The following is a 17,957-nucleotide window of genomic DNA, read 5'->3' as shown; positions in this document are numbered from 1 at the left end:
TTTGACCAAAGAACCGCATGCTGCTTCACCAGCTATTGAAGACTTGGTATGAAAATGATCACATAACCTTCTAAGTTAGCAAAGTAATTATGAACACTCTTTTCACTCACTCACAAACAGACGCCGACACACTCACTCACTAACACCTACACACACACACACACACACACACACACACACACACACACACACGCACACACAGGTCAAATCTTGAGGTCAGGGAGCTTCTCCCAGGGTGAACATTAATTTCTCGAATGCATTTGGTATCTCCTTGGGGGGGTGTGTGTGGGGGGGCGGGGGGACTACGGCGCGTATTTGCGGCAGAAGCCCACTCGGGACCGCTCGGCTCTTAATGGCTGTGAGTGCGTGAGCGTGCGTGTGTGCGTGCGTGTTTCTTAAGCGTTAATGTTGTGGGTTTGTTGTTGCTATGTCTGCGGTGGGCGGCAGCTAATTGATGACGAAGATGATTTGTGACACATTCTTCATTAAGTTGGTTTTGGCAAAATAGAAACCATATTTTTCTTTTCTGTTTCAGTCTGTTGTCAAATGAAAAGATAAAAAAAACCAAAAAAAAAACATTTTGTATTAAATATGTTGTTTTGTATATTTAAAGACATTATTGTCCATTCGCAGTTTCGAACCTTCTAAGACTATAGAACATAAAAATGTCATTCAAATGAAATGCATTTGATTTGATGTTTTTGAAAGGATGTTCTATTATTTGTTCATTTGGAAATGAAATGTATAGCCTGTTGGGGAAAAAGGGTCCCCCCTCAATTAATGCATTAGAGGGGTCAAAGGTTATGTCAGCAACATAGGGAATGTTCATCGACAGCCAGCAGAAAAATGATGCTTATTTTCTTTTCTCTCCCTCTCCCTTCTTTTTTTTTTTTTTTTTTTTTAATCCGGTGCCGTGTCCACAATGTTCTTAACTTTTCCTGACGGGAGGACTTTAAGCGCAATCTTCTTCTTCTTGGTCTTGGTGACAAATCCTCCAAATTGCTCTCTAAATGTTTCCTCACAGCCGTAATCCCGATGTCTTAACACGCAAACTTCTGATTGGACGGGAAGAAAAAGCTTTTTTCTTTTTTCTTTCTTTCTTCTGTTGGGTCAGGTGGTCCGTCACCCTGCTGCTAATAATTAGCACTTTAGCATCGTTAGGCAAGGTGACTTTGATTTTTCCGACTTTTGGAGGCGTAGTGCATGTTTCGAACCAACTATTGGCTAACGTTGTGACGTTAGCCACTTCTCGTGTTCTGCCTGATGGCGGAGGGAGGGAAACATGGACGAGGGGACGACCGTCGCCGGCGCGTTTGCTTTTTGCGGCGCTCAGACAGTTGAGTCATATTTCAGGCTTGATTGGAAGCGACGGGGCCTGTTATTGGACGAGTCGCTCCCACAGCGTTGTTTGCTCAGCGAAAGCCGCATTCATTTTGGATGAACTGCCGCATTCGCATCGGAAGTCAGCTCCGTCCGTCACGCTCACTCACTCGCAACTCTTCTCCGAGCCAAAAGCAATACAAGTGCGAGTGTTGGAGTGAGTTGAGGAGTTTCATTTAGACAAAAGCAGTGTGAGTTTTTTTTTTTTTGTAGACGTGCTAACTCTTGTAGCTGGTTGAACAGATTCAATTCAATAATGTAAAATGTAGTTTGAGTGAATTCGTTGAAGAGTGTGTGTGTGTGTGTGTGTGTGTGTGGGGGGGGGGGGGTCGCGTTCTCATGAATGTAAAAGTTCTGGTAAAATGTAGCGACTTAGCTGCCTCGGTAGCACAATTGTATTGATTTCAACAATTGTTGAGATGCTCTCAGCTGGTCGCAAACATTCAGTTCAATATTTTCACATACGAAGGTTATTTTTTTATTTGTCAAAGGCTCTCTTCTCTTAAATGTATACGATCTCATCAAAGTTAGCTGCCTCGGTAGCTAACCTCACCAGTTGTGGACATGCTAACTGTTGTAGCTGCTTTCGTTGATTCATTTCAATAAGCTCAAATATGGCTCGTTAGCAAGCGGACATGCTAATTTTAGTGGCTGCTTGAAATCATTTATTTTATATTTATTTATTTATTTTTTTTCTTTAAGAGCTCAGTATTGTTCATTCGGAAATGTCATCATCATTGCTCTTTTTTTTTTTTTTCTTCTTCTTTTTTTTAATATATATATATATATATATATACATTTATTTTATATTAACACGACCTAGAATTTGTGGAAGTGTCATCGCTTGCAAGTTTCCCATTTGGAATATTTGCAAAATTTAAATTTAAGAGAAACTTTTGAGTACATTTTTTCCATTCCGTCGTCTGCTTAATGCAACTCAACCCTCTTGAACAAGAAATAGCCCCAAAAAATATTCTGTATGTTTGCTATTAGAGTCATTTCGCGAGGCTTGTGTGTATTTTGGTGTTGAGGTTAGCCTGCGAATGAAAACAATGGGCACACATGTTTTCCCAGTTAATGGACAGTGTGCACAGGCTGAGCTTGCTCTATTTGACTAACCTCGCGCTGAACCCCCCTCTGCGGCGTGGGGGCACAGGGGTTGGGGGGGGGGGCTGTTCCTAAATGAATGAAGCCTCTGGCCTCCGTCGTGTTTGCCTTGGCGCGCCGGGCGCAGCAGCGCAAAACCAGCTGACCGCTGCACTAAGCGCACCTTTTGATGTCGCCGTGTTTGTTAGCCCGGGCGTCCAATCGCAGCCGTAATTAAAGACAACATTCGCGGTCACGACCGTTCTCGCGCGACCGTTGCCGTTTATGTTGTGTCTCGGGGACGCCACCGCGCCAGGGACAGCGAGTGGACAAAAAAGTCCAGTTGTTGCTGATTTGAGTGACATTTGGGGAAAATTGGGGTGACAGCAGCACATCGCTCTTCGCAGAGGATAAGGAACGAATGCCTGTGAGTATTGTTTTATCGTCCGTCTCAAAAAATGTAAGTCGGGTCGTGGCTAGGGCGGCACGGTGGCTGACTGGTTAGCACGTCCGCCTCCCAGTGCAAAAGGTTGTGAGATCAAGTCCGGACTTCGGCCTTCCTGGGTGGAGTTTGCATGTTCTCCCCGTGCTTGCGTGGCTTTTCTCCGGGTACTCCGGTTTCCTCCCGCATTCCAAAAACATGCATGAATGCGTGAATTGGACACTCCAAATTGTCCACAGGTGCGATTGTGAGTATGGTTGTTCGTCTCTGTGTGCCCTGCGATTGGCTGGCAACCAGTTCAGGGTGTGCCCCCGCCTACTGCCCGAAGCCAGCTGGGATAGGCTCCAGCAACCCCCCGCGACCCTTGTGAGGACAAGCGTACAGAAAATGGATGGGATGGATGGAGGGTCGTGGCTAATAAACATGAATTTTCCTCACAAAATGACCGCAGGCCCAAAACGGCCCAATCGTCTCAGAAGCGTCTCTCAGGTGAAGACAGAAGAAGACGTTACTGCCTCGAAAAACACACACACATGGGATCTTTGTGGCAAACAAAATGCGAACAAAACGTGGCGCTTGTGTTACCGGGGAAAGGCTGTGGGAATGACCCCGCCCGCTCGCCCGCTCGCCCGCTCGCTCGCTCCTTATTTCCATCCTGACACTCGCATAAAGTCCATCAAGTTGATGAAATTCCCTGAATGGAGACAAGTTGGGACTCACTTTGTCTTCCCAGGGAAAGTGGGAACACCTGCCCGCTCTACCTGGGCCTCCGGCAGGACCTCGAGGTCCAAGGGCTGGAACCCGGAGTTTCATCGGGGGCCGCCTCGCCTTTTGTCCCGGGGCCGCTCGGATTGCCGGCCCCCGTAAGGGAATACGCCAACTACACGGGGTCGCCGGTTGACAGGCGGGCCTTAATCAAGCCGAGGGCTGAATGGCGCACCTGCGTCATTGTCGCACCCCATCCCCGTCACGACCTCCAGAAATGCGACACCATTAAGAAAAAAATAAATAAAATAATGTACGTGAGCTCGCATTGTTCTTGCCAGTCAAGTACGGAAAACTGTTGAAGTGACTCGGACGCTTTCGCTGGTTTTCGGGTTCTTAAGTGAAGTGAACTTGGTTACAGATTCCTAACGTGGCTCTTGATTCGGGTTTTGACTGGTTCTGGTTTTTTGACTTGCCTCTGACTCGTTCTTAGGTTTGACGAGTACTTAACTTGGTTCTTGGCTGTTTTTTTGACTTTTGCCTTATTTTGTATTTAATGACTTGGTGTTGACTTCTCAACTGCTTCTTTGAGTTAAAATGAATTTGGTTGTAAATGTTTGACTTTTTTTTTTTTTTTATGGTTCTTCACTTGATTCTTGGCATGTCTCTTGATCGGTTCTTGATTTGGTTTTGACAGTTTTTATGTCATTTTTGACTTGGTTTTGCGGGTCTTTTGTTCTTGACAGTTTTTTCCCTTTTTTTTAATTTTTTTTTTTTTTACTGATCCTTAATTATCTTCTTGAATTGATTTTCACTTCAATTTGGTTCTTGACAGTTTTTTCCCTTTTTTTTTTTTTTTTACTGATCCTTAACTATCTTCTTGAATTGATTTTCACTTCAATTTGGTTCTTGACAGTTTTTTCCCTTTTTTTTTTTTTTTTTACTGATCCTTAACTATCTTCTTGAATTGATTTTCACTTCAATTTGGTTCTTGACAGTTTTCCCCCCTTTTTTTTTTTTTTTTTACTGATCCTTAACTATCTTCTTGAATTGATTTTCACTTCAATTTGGTTCTTGACAGTTTTTTCCCTTTTTTTTTTTTTTTACTGATCCTTAACTATCTTCTTGAATTGATTTTCACTTCAATTTGGTTCTTGACGTGCGTCTTGCATCGTTGAGTTATTTTTGAAGGGATTTCTTTGGCTTGCTTCTCCACATTGTGCGTGCGGGTCATGCGTGGGTCGCGGGGGTCCTTCAAGTCAGTCGCCGCCTGACGGAAAAGACCAAACTTCCTACGGCGCAAACAATGGCGGCGGGGGTTGACAGGGCGGGGGGGTTGGGGGGGCCCAGGAAGTGTACAATAGGCCGTTTGGCAGCTGGTTACATGTGAAGCCAGCTGTGAAGGACATTAGCCAGGAGGACCAGCACCACATTGGCGCCTCGTTGTTACTGCCGTTATTGTTACGGCCGTTATTGTTACTGGCGTTATTGTTACGGCGGCCTGTTTGCTAAAGCGACCAGGCGAGCCTAATCCGGACGTCGGCGCTCGCGCTAATGACCTAATTGCTCTCACAGTCAAAACGTAGACCGAGGCCCTGACGCTAAGCCCCCCCCCCCCCCGGAGCCCCCCTTTGCTGCAAAGCGCTCGTCGTTCCCCGCTTTTAACGTCAACTGCGAGCGGCAGACAATGAAAAAGTCATCACAACTTCTTCAATAAGTTGACCAGTCAGCTTCCGTCGGGATTTACTCATCTGGAAAATGATAGAATGGAAAGACGTCAACATATTCGGCTCATTCGAGAGAATTTCCACTTTACTCACGCTTCCGAAATTGAACGTGCACATCTTGAAACGGTTCTTGACAAGTCAATTACAGAAATGAGTCAACACCAAGTCAAAAACTAATTAATGGTTAGAATTTCCTTGGCTTCAATTTTTTTTTGGATAGAGTTACCCCCCCCCCCCCCCCCCCCATGTTTCTAGCAGTTAGCTTTGTCTTGGATTCTTGAAAACCTGCTGATATGGTTCTTAACTTTGACTTTTTTTTGAACTTGGCTCTTGACTTGGCATTGGCAAATTCCCGTCAGGTCAAGAACTTTGTTAGGAACGAGTCAACACCAAGTCAATAAAAAAAAAGTAGTTTTGATTTTGAACTTGGATTTCAGCTGCTTTGATTGGTCCTTCAACCGATTGAAAACTTGGCAGAACGAGTTATGGTTCTTTCCATGGTATAAAACTTGGTTGGTGGGCGCGCTGCGTTTTTTCCCGAGGTCACGCTAAGTGCGACGGCAGTCCCCCCGTACGGACGCTTAACCGAGATTACCATCACGCGGCGAAGCGACACAGGTGGCTGCACTTATTCCGTCATTTCCTCCCACGTTAATCCAATCAACCGGCCCGGGACGACCACGGTAGCGAGCCGATGCGTATCTCCGCCTCGCTTGGTAGCCGCGCAGCCCGCCGGCCCCTCGTCCCAGCTGCGCGCGCGTGACACTCACACCGCCAGCGGGTCGGAGGTCGGAGGTGGCGGGTCGCGGGGGGGGGGGTCGCGGCGGTCGGGCTTTTAGGGCTGAGGTGGGGTTGGCGTGTTAGTGTAACCGGAGCCGCCGGGCCGGGGGCAGAGGTGGCCTCCCCAAAGCACGCCGCCTGTCGCTTTCAATGCAACATCACGGCCGAGAGATCCCGGAGACGAATGGGCGGAGGGACGGCGAAATAGGTGGAAGAAGGTAGGCAGGAAGTTGCGGGAAGAAACGACTTGAAACACCTGAAGTCAATTAGTTTGCAACAAACTTAGGTCAGGCGAAAAACGGCGTGATCCGATTCAAGGAGGTGTCGGTTTGGCACTTTTGTTCTTATTCACACAAACTGGGGTCATGCTTGAATCATAATAAATGTAATGTAATGAAATAATAGTGGCAGTGGTGGTGGGTGAGGGTGGGGGGGGGGGGCGGGGGGCGGGGGCGGACTTGAAGATGTTACAAGAGCCTCCATACTCCCGCCTTCCTTCCAACTGAGAGCTGTTGAACTTGGCCTTGCCGTCACTCCAACGTAACACAACACCCGGGGCAGACCTCGGAACGGGGCGGAGGAGGGGGGGGGGGGCCCTGGAGTGGAGATGGGGAAGGGGTGATCTGGCTAGGGTGACAATCTCCGCTGGGACGGAGAGTGCATTTCAAACCCATCAGTGTCAGTTAGTTGACTAAGTGGTGACATAATCACCATCGCCATGGAGGCTCCTCAGGGAGGGGGGGGGGGGGGGGGGGGCTCTAGTCATGTGTGGTGGGGCCGCTCATTAAGTTTTTTATTTATTAATTTTTTTAAATGCCCATTTGTACTGTACATGGGTGCAAAAAAACCCATCAAAAATATAAAGCGGTCATGATGATTATTTATTGCTTTTTTTTCTACTTTTATTCAGAACCAATCAACACAACCTGACGCTGTTACCGGGCAGAACAGCATAGGCCACGTCTCCCACATTTTCTCACAGATTCAAGCTTAAAGTGTTCAGCTCTTCAAAAAATATGACTTTCCACGTTCCAAAAAAATGAAAACCGTAGAAAAATTCCACCATAACATCAAATGAGCTCCTTCCACATTTCAAAAACATTCCATCTTGTAAATGTTCGGCTCATTCACATTTCATGACAATATTGAAAGCATTCCAATTTCCAATTCAACAATTATTCACATAAATATCAAAAAATCCATTTACCTTCTTTTGTTCTACATTTCTCCAGCATTTCGCGCTGTTATCGGGCCGAATACGACACGCCTCCTCTTGACCCGGCATCCAAGAGTGCAAAGTGTCCCGCCGGTCGTCACGTGACCTCCCGAAAGCCTCCTCGGGCCGTCTAATGAGCAGGGAGACAAAACGGCCCAATTTAAGATGCCACCAGACCCGACGGAGCAGGTGTTGCCATCGCAGCATTAAAAGATTCTCATCAATGAGAAGTTCCAAGGAAGGAACTTTTTCTCCAGCACTAGATGGCGCTAATGAATGACAATTACACTCCATGCTTCTCTCTCTCTCTTTCTCGCCCTCTCTCACATACACAGTTATGAAATAAATAATCTCAGTCATAAATGATAAGGCAGTAAAAAGACGCCATTCAAATCCATTTATGTGTTTCTTCTCCCCACCTTAAATCTGCGGCTATCGTAACGACGTTCTATTTCTCAATGATTTGTATTTTAATGACGATGTTCACGCTGCGTGTTAATCAACAACGAACTGGCATTTCGCACGCTCGGCAAAACACACAATTTAATCGCTCATTTCACACTTTACGCTGCTTATTTATGATACAGACGCCTTCATTTTGCTGGCTAGTTTAGCTGTGCAATTAAGTTGAAGTGGTAGCTACGGAAGAGAAAAGACAAAAAAAAAAAAAAAAAAAAAACGCTTCAATTTGCTGGTGATTTGGGTGCAAAAGTGCCTCGATCGCCCAATAAAGGTTCCGTTTCCACGTACTGTTTATTTGAAAAAGCACACGTGGACAGAAGTGAATCCGGTCGGTAGTGAAAATCTCCCGCTATCGCCGCGTCTTCTCCTGCCGACACGGTCCCAGAGGTGTCAAGTGGTGTCAAAGCTCGGGTGCCTCCGAGACGACCCGGGTGCTTGCCGATAACACCGGCCCAAATATCAACACCGCACACACACACACACACCCTCTTAAGGTCTCGTCGGACCTTATCATGGATCCCCGGCTTCATCTGTGATAAGACATGTGACACACACACACACACACACACACACACACACACACACACACACACACACACACACACACACACACACACACACACACACACACACACACACACACACACACACACACACACACACACACACACACACACCCACACCCACCCACACACACACACACACACACACACACACACACACACACACACACACACACACACACACACACACACACACACACACACACACACACACACACACACACACAGTATGAGGGACGAGAATGTCATTTGAACAATTTTATCACAAATTCATGTAAAATAATGGATATTGTAATTTCGCTGCTCGCAGTCAATTCTATTGACTTACTATTTGTCAAATTTACACTTGGAAGAGAGTAAAATATTTTTAGTGTGTACGAGAGAATTTGCCTATCACATGAAAAAAACGTATGAAAGATTTTCCACTCGGGGAAAAAAAATAAATTAAAGTCACTCAAGGGTTGAGGAACTCACAACTTCAGGTTGGGAGACAGCTAATCTACTCCCTGAGCCATGCCGCTCCCACTTTGCGTTAGTGCTTAGGCTGGAATCTTCGTACCTCCGAGAGACCATGATTGGTCTCCTTTTGGATGTTAGCAAACAGAAGGAGTGGCACAGCTCAGGTGGTAAAGCGGCCGCCAGTCGCCACTTCGTTCCTCAACCCTTGTGTAACTTGTTAAAAAAAAAATAAAATGTACTTGAAAAAATGTCCACTTAGAATTTCGGAGTGAAAAAAACGTTACTAGATTTTTGTCATGGGGTAGACCGATTTTCTTGTACACAGTAAAAATACTTTGAATAAAATTTACTCTATATATTTTACTCTCGTCCAAGTGTAAATTTCACTCTGCTTAGAGTGGGATTAAATAGACTCTGTTTTGAGTCAAATTTACTCAACAGAATTTACTCAACAGAACTCAACACAAAGATGGAAACTATTTTTTCAACTGTCTGCCTATTAACTTCAAATATGTTCTATTTTAAATGTTTTAAGAGTACTAAAGACGTATTTATGCGTTTTTTATGTGTTTTTTTTTTAAACGCTAGAGCCTCTTAACTGCAGAGAAAGGTTGAAGCAATGGTAGTTATTACAAAAACGGCCAGCAGGTGACAGCAGAGTATAAGAGATCAACCATGAGGGCCATGTTGCCCTCTAATGCTAATGCTAGCTAAATGCTGCAAAACGGAAACAGACAGAATAGTTTTTTATTTTCCTGATTCCTGACTCTAATCTTTCTTTTGGAGGGTTCCATGTTTTTATAGCAACAGAACACAATATTCTGCAAAGCCAGTCCAAATCCAGTAAAACAGCCGCGAAGGGGGTTGCTTCAGTCAAAAATGGCTGCCAGTGAATGAGTTAATACACAAGCTTGAAATTTGTAAGTCATTGGACGAAATATTTCGAAGGAGTTCCCTTTTGAAGAAACCTTTGAGAATGGCCCTAAAGTGGCCACTTTGAAACAAAATGGCCGACCGCCTGTATCTTTTCGAGCATGGCTTCTTGAGGCTTTTTTTGTGGGTCCGCTCATGATAAACAAGCCTAGCAAATTTCATGTTGATAGGTCAAACTGGCGGCACGGTGGCTGACTGGTTAGCACGTCCGCCTCCCAGTGCAAAAGGTTGTGAGATCAAGTCCGGGCTTCGGCCTTCCTGGGTGGAGTTTGCATGTTCTCCCCGTGCTTGCGTGGCTTTTCTCCGGGTACTCCGGTTTCCTCCCGCATTCCAAAAACATGCATGGCAGGTGAATTGGACACTCCAAATTGTCCATAGGTGCGATTGTGAGTATGGTTGTTCGTCTCTGTGTGCCCTGCGATTGGCTGGCAACCAGTTCAGGGTGTGCCCCGCCTACTGCCCCGAAGCCAGCTGGGATAGGCTCCAGCAACCCCGCGACCCTTGTGAGGACAAGCGGTACAGAAAATGGATGGGATGGATGGAGAGGTCAAACTGGCTACAGGGGCAGAATTTTCTAACTTTTTTTTAGTTTTAGTTTTAATTTTAGTTTTAGGGGTTCAGTCAAGTCCAGTTTTCTTGAACATGCTCACGTGGAAAGCCACGTCAGAGCAAAAAGTGAGAAGGCGTTGTCAACTTCTAGGAATCTTCTCCTGCCTCTGAATCACACTTTCCTCCCGCCGCCGTCGCATCAAGGGCATGCCGGCGCGCCGTCCCGTCGCAAAACAGGAAGTGGCCTTTTAAATCACAGGAAGTGCACCTTGTCATATTTACAGCGAGTGCGCGGGAGGAGGAGGAGGAGGAGGAGGAGGAGGAGGAGGAGAACTTGCTTTTATTGCAGCCTGTCAGAGTGATGGAGAGCTCAAGGCCTTATCACACAACTTTGGATGGGAATATATACTTTTATCTATACCCCCCCCCCCCCCCCCTCAATACTATCAGACTGCGCACCCCCCTTTTCAATAGCAGTATATATATTTTTATCAGCACCCCTCCATTGTGGAGGACAGGCCATCCGTGTGTGTGTGCGTGCGCGCAATAATCTCATGCGCCAGATTAAGTGGATTAATTAGGCTTCCATTCATGGGGGTGAATCGCTACCTAAAGAGCTTCCCGCTGCAATGACAAGGATTTTTCACCCGTAATTATCCCGGGAAGAGGCCGTTGCCGTCGCCGCCGTCGCCGCCGTCGCCGCCGTCGCCGCCGCCGTACGCACGACGAAGAGCAGGCGGGAGTTTTCCATCCTTGCCTAATTTGCCGCAAATATTCTATTCATGTGCAAGAAATACACAATTGGACATCATTGTCTATATTATGATCAATAAATGTTGAAAATCAAGATTATTATTATTATTATTTTATAATAGTACCTGAGTTGGGCAAACATTTCATTTCATTTACGGGACATCAAAGCCAGCTTATTCATAAATGAAGCACAAATATCATAAATAATTTACGAGCGTCGGTAAATGAGTTTATTTCAATAAATGAAATCATTTACAATCATTTTTTTTTTTAAAGCGTATCGTTTGTAACTTTATTATCATTAATCAACCAATTATTACATTTTAAAAACTGCGATATAAATGATGTAATCATAATGAAATGTATACATTAATACGACATGATAATTATATATGCTTGCTTATGCTACTCGTTCCTGTTTTACGCTAATTTTTAAGTCGATCATTTAGAAATCTACAGCATTTATTATTCATATTGATTTTATTATATTATATCATAAATATACAATCTATTTTACCACATGGTTTCTTTTTCTCCAGTAAGCGAACCATAAAATAAAAAATAAAAAGACAAAAGCAAGTTAAGTAATTGAGCAAGACTTCGTCTTCCTGCTTCAAATGAGGTCAGCAACATTTCCTTCTGACCTTATTTATTCATGCGCTTAAAAACAAAAAAAATCTTATCGTTCACTTTCAACTCTGACGCTGGCAAGAAAAAAAAGAAGCACAAAAACAACCCGTCGTTCATTTCTTGCAATTTAAACCCTAAAAAGACGCATTTTTTTTTAAAAGTTCTTATTTTCAGAAGGATAGAGTAATTGCGAAGCCCCCCCCCCCACCCCCCCCCCCGGCACACCTTTGCATTTTTAATGAGCTCTGCAGGCTTCTCGTGTCATTGTGGAGATATTGCACACGTTTAAATCCACACGAGAAACTCTTGCAAGTGTGATACACAACGGGTGTGCAGAGGCACCACATCCTACTAGGGGTGCGCTGTACGACAATAAAACATCACACACAGTGGATTTGCTACTCATTTCAATATAATGACAGAATTGGTGCACCACCTTAAGCCCCCCCACCCCCCCCCCCCCCCGAATTAAACTGCACACTCCCTTCAACGTCCTGACGTAGTTGGTGCGCTTCCCCCCCCCCCCCCCCCACAACAACAACCCTCCAAAGTCCATCAAGGGCTCAGCCACACCATCTTTCCCAACCTTCAGCATCTTGACAGGCATGGCACACCCTTTGGTCCCAAATTTGAAGCCACGCCCCTTTCAGCATCTCAACAGAGTTGGCGCACCCCATTTATTTGTCAAATCAAATGCTTACAGTGGACTTGATATGTTTTGAAATTTAAAGACACCTTTTTAGAGTTGCAGCACCCTTTCCCAAATTTTTAACCCGCGCACCCCTTTGAACATCCTGAGATACTTGCCGCACCCCTTTCTCCCCATGCGCACCGTTACAAAATCAGCATAAAGGTGTCCACATTGGACCTGCTACTCATTTCTAAAATTTCTAAGGTGCACCCCCGCAAAAAAAAAAAAAAGCCAAAACAAAGCCAAATGATTGGCATCATAGTCGAACCTAATCGAAGAAGCGCTCGCGTTGTTCCTCCGCACGCATCAGTCAGAGCGAGAAGTCGCTGCAGTGAGAATAATCTCACCTCGCGTGATTCACTTCCTGTTTCGGGAGGTGCGCGTTCGCCTTGCAGAAAAGTCTCTTAAAAGTGGCCACTGAGAAACTTCACACGTTTCACAGCGTTGACGCGAAAAAAGAAGCTTTGGCAGGAAAAAAAAAGGCATAATCAAGAATCACACTTTTTTGGATTTTGATAAAAGGCGCACTGCCAGGACCCCCCAAAAAAAAGAAAAAAGAAAAATTCAGCAAAATCTATTCGTGTCCAAAAATGATGACTGAAAGATGATTTTCAACCAAATGCCACAAGATTGGAGTTAAGATTTCAAGTGACGTGCATTTATCAATATTTCTCATTAATTATTATTATTATTACTACTACTATACTACTCTAGTAACATATTGTAAACATTATTCGGACTAAATAAGTACATCCATTTGTTTTTTTATTTTAAAATGTGTTTTTATGTGGAATTTTTTCTTCGGTCATTTCACACACGTCCCAAATAAAAGACAGATCGAAAGATAGTTTAAAGTTTAAAGCCGGGTTTGGAGCTTCAAATTATGTTTTTTTTTTCTTCTTTTTTTTTCTTCTTTTCTTTTTTCTAAGATTTATGTTAATTTTAAAGCCGAAGTGTGAAGTTTAGGATTTCAAGCCCTGGTTATTGGTATCAAACAGGAGTAAGGTTTCAAATCAAGGTTTTGAGACGGAGTCGGGGTATAAAAGAAGCAATGGGAAGTTTGGGTTCCAAATTTGTGTTTCAAACCTGAGCAGGGTATCAAATTTGGGAATAGAATTTGAAATGAGCAAAGTTCAGGTTTAGCTCGAATTTTGAGTTTGTGTTCGGGTTTAAAATGTGGCTTTCAAACTCCGGTTGCGGTCATTCTTCAGTCGGCTGTTTTTTTTTGGCTTCCTTTATTGTGAAAAAAAAATTCAAGGTCGTTCATGAAACTTGTCCTTTCTCGTTAGTCTTTCTACCGATTGGTCGCCGGCCAGCTGCGGCGGACGCTGGCGGGAAATCGCGGGAGAGCGAGCAACCTCTCGTAATTACCCGCAGATAACATCGGCGTTAATGCGGAAAACGAAAGACAAAAATTGAGGATGTGGAAGACGTTGGCGTCTCTGCGGGGACACAGAAACAAAAGATGCAAAAAAAAAAAAAGACAAAGAAAACGTTAATTAAGCAGCGAGAAAAGACTCATTAGGAACCCACAAAAAAAAAAAAAAAAACGGTGAGATCCTTAACTAGATTTTTTTCTTTCATTAGCAAAACTTTGAAAAGTTTCAACGGAGAAACTTAAAAAAACATCGACAGGAAGGCGGTCACACATTGAATCACGACATCCTGGACTGGTCGCAGGTCAAAATAAATACATAAATAAATGAAAAGGTTACTAATGCGTGAAAATGAACAACTGAGCGAAAACATCGATGTGTGACAAAAGAGGAAATTGACCATATTTGGATGTACAGTAATGATAACTTCTCAGGCACGTACGTGTCGTCATTCGGTTCGACTTTATTCCAACAAAAAATGTGACGATTGAGGTGAACTTGACGATTTGTTGCAGATAAGTTCAAGTCGTTTGGCTTTGACAAGTTGATCGACCAAAAGTGGTGCGGACGACGCCTGCTCAACAAAGAAGTTTAAAAAAAACTGCTGAAATGGAGAGTGCGGGTTGTGGTATGCATGGTGATCAGCGATGAATGCACAAAAATAATAAGCTTCTACTGCCCTGATTTGATTTTGCTTTTTTTTTATTTTTTATTTTTATAAGAGCTCAGTATTGTTCATTCGGAAATGTCATCATCATTGCTCTTTTATTTTATTATTATTATTATTTTTTTATATATATTTTTTTAATATTTTGCAATGTGGAAGACAAAACATTTATTTAACTTATCCGGATGAATTGCATTTTCGATTTCCTACGGGAAACATTGCTTTCGATTTCACGTGATGGTTTTAGTCAAACGCCCCGAAACAGATTCCTCACGAAATCCAAACAATAAAGTGCAAGTATGACTTTTTTTTCCTTTTTGCTTAAAACGAACGAGTCCGGAAGCCGAAGAATCGAAAAGCGCTTGTTTCCAGGTGAGACCAAATCAAACGTTGGGCTTGAAATAAGAACGCGAAGGAAAGATGGATGTCGTGTTTGCGTGAGCTCGGAGGACACGCGGCGCCGCCATTACTTATTTGTGAAAGGCCAGCTGATTGCAGGCGCTCCATAAATTCCGCCGCGCCGCCGATTGGGATCGCGCTCATATTCCCGCGTCACCAAGATGAATGCGGCGGCGGCGGCCGCGACGCTTTCATAAATTCCGCATCATAATTCCAAAGCAGCCGCACTGACAAGTACATTTATTTAAGGACACTGACACGAATACATTTATTAACAAGGCTGGATTTTTATTTATGTGCCAGCCATGAAATGCGCAAAAAGGAGACAATTGGATTCTTTACAGAAATGGATTTGGAAGAACTCAATCAGTCAGATTGACTGAATTGGTTTGCTTTTAATTACTTTGATTTGTTTCATCTATTTTGCGTTTTTATTTAGCTTTTTTTATACGACGCTTATTTATTTATTTATTTATTTTATATTTTTATTTATTTTAAACGGCCCAGAATTGGCAGAAAGAATTTTTATTTAAATCAGCTTTAAATGTTAACAGTTAATGTAGACCTCAGATTTGATCAGAACAGACACATACATATGTATTATAATAATATAATAGTTGTTTGTATGTGAAACTAATAAGCCTTAACATGAACATTGTATAAATAATACAATTGAATTGAAGAGAAAACAATAGAAATAGACAAACGCAATCGAACAACATCTAAAATCAAATATTCTTGCTCAACTTGAATTCATTCTGCCCTCCAAAAACACACACAACCTTTATTTTTATTTTTTATTTATTTATTTTATTTTATTTTTTATTTTTCTTCTTCTTTTTCTTCTTCTTTTTTTTCTAAGAGCTCAGTATTGTTCATTCGGAAATGTCATCATCATTGCTCTTTTTTTTATTTTTTTTTAATATATATATATATATATATATATATATATATATATACATATATATATATATATTTTTTTTGTGTGTGTGGGTGAGTATGTGTATGTGCGTGCGTGCGTGCGTGCGTGCGTGCGTGTGTGTATTTGTTAGCTCACCAGAAAACCTATTAGAAATTTTTTATTTTTTTTTAACATTTTCACTGTTCTTGCTTGAAATTTATTTGGATATTTCTTTGAGTTTTGAAAAAATAAATAAATAAAATCGACTCAATCTGTATATTTTCCTTATCGGCGTTGCCTAATATCGTTAGCCTTATTAGCATAATTGCCTACATTATTCATTTTCCAAAAACAAATTCGGTAAAATCAAGAATCTACACGGGCAATTTATTTGTTATTATTCTTACACTAAATCGAAACTGACTATGCCATTATTATGCTAATAAGCTAACAATCATTTGTTTTTTCACCGAGACAAAACAAACCCCAATTTGTATTTAGACACTCTTGATGTAATACGTTTTGGGTTTTTTTTGTTGTAAAAGCAGAAGAAACGTGACACAAAAAGATCAGAAATTGCGCAAGGACGCCACACAAAGCAGCCCATCGCTAACTGTCGCAATCAGCGCGTACATTTTGCGTGAGAAAGCGCCGTCCTCAGCAGAAAGATTGCTCATAATGTTCGATAATCAGCCCATCTGATCAAAATCCGTCCCACGAATCAATAACGGCCCCGAGGCCTGGCGGTCCATTAGCACGTAAACGACTTGAAAGCCGACCCCGCGTGTCAGATAAGACGCCACAAACGCCGCCTCGGTCGCGTTTCTTCTCGCGCCGCCTCGACGGGCCGCGGGAGTGGCCGCGCGGCTCTTATCGCGGCTTGCCATAAAGTCGTATCTGCGCCACTTATCGCACGCGAGAGGAAAAAAAGCCAGCGTGCCGTCTTATCTGGGACGCTAAAAGAGGAAATCAAGGCGTCGCCGCTCCTTCGCCGCTGACGGATGAGTGGTTTTGAGCGGCGCTTGTCGCTTTTGAAAAAAAAAGAAAAAAAAGTTGATTAGAATTTTTTTGCTCAAGTCAGATTCAACACTGAAGTGTAAACAAGAAGGCGCGCAAGCTTGGATTTTTGGCACAGAATGATGACATTACAGCGAGGGGTTGTGAAGGGAAATTTACGCAAAATTTCTACGGAAGAGGTTAGGGGCCAGTGAAGAGAAAAAAAAAGGTGGGCAGATTTTCTGACTTTATTAGCGCGACTATTATTCTGACTTTAAAGTAAAAATGTTGACTTTAAAAGTGAGAATCCTGCCAAACTCCTCCCCTTTTTCCTCCCTGGCCCTAAACCTCTTCCGTCAATTTCTGAGAAGTTATCGTAAATGTCCATTATTGTGATGTTTCAAACGGCATCACTTGCTGTCAAAACTGAAAGAGCGCAAAAACGATTATTTGCTTGTGAATATCTTTAGGTCGTCGAATAGCTGTTAATTGTTCATTCGTGCATTTATTTCTTACTTTCTTTTCAAGTTAGCATTTTATTTTTTCAATCACACAAAGACGGCAGCCACTTCTTTCTTTGCTACTACAAGAAAAAAAGAAAAAAAAAAGGGTTAAAATTGGTTGAACTGAATGTTTGCAGATTTGAATCGAAGGCCAAATTGCGAAGCGCGAGCCGACGGGCTGACGTTTTTTTTTTTAGCGCTAACGCACGCGCCATCTGGTATCCTTTCCCCCCTTTTTGTTTACCCGCGACACTCTCCGCTGAGCGTTTTATCTGGCCGCCCACCTTTGCACGCGGCGGCGAGTATCACGCGTAATTATCTGTCCGTATTCCCTCCCCACGCCCTATCGCCGGCGTCCATCTCGCCGTCGGAATTACGCGGCGAGCGAGGGACAAGGCGGCGGCGGCGGCGGCGGCGGCGGCGGCGGCGGCGGCGGCGTGTCCGCGCGACGGCCTCGTCTCAGGTGTAATTACTTTTCTGCTTTTATCTGGCATCGACTTTGCATCCGCGCGCGCCCCCCTTTTATGCCCCCGCCGCTGCATAATGAAGCCGTGCGCCGCCCCCGCCGCCAAAGTCGGCCTGACCTTCCCGCTCGCATTGTCGCAATAAGAAAACCAATTAATGACTTATCCGTCCATCTCAATGTCAAGTCTTTTTCTGAGGTGTACTATTATGTTGCCGCGGCTGACGTCCGCCGCGTTAATTAACTCCGCGTCGCGGCACTCGCCGGCACCTTGAC

General features: G+C 43.6%; 1 protein-coding gene across 1 annotated transcript in view; it reads right to left on the bottom strand.

Moving 5' to 3' along the window:
• LOC147159165 (peroxisomal succinyl-coenzyme A thioesterase-like) overlaps window positions 1–17,957 on the bottom strand; it is a 117,811-nt gene that overhangs the window by 23,366 nt on the left and 76,488 nt on the right. Inside the window, exon 5 of the mRNA XM_086058844.1 lies at window positions 7,328–7,466. The gene's annotated coding sequence lies outside the window, so the exon portion shown is untranslated. The remainder of the gene's footprint in view (window positions 1–7,327; window positions 7,467–17,957) is intronic.

Source organism: Leptonotus elevatus, chromosome 17, assembly GCF_054856555.1.
Source record: "Leptonotus elevatus isolate MCC_2025b chromosome 17, RoL_Lele_1.0, whole genome shotgun sequence".
Lineage (NCBI taxonomy): Eukaryota > Metazoa > Chordata > Actinopteri > Syngnathiformes > Syngnathidae > Leptonotus > Leptonotus elevatus.
Note: the sequence above shows the minus strand (reverse complement) of the source record. Positions and strands in the feature narration are given on the sequence as shown.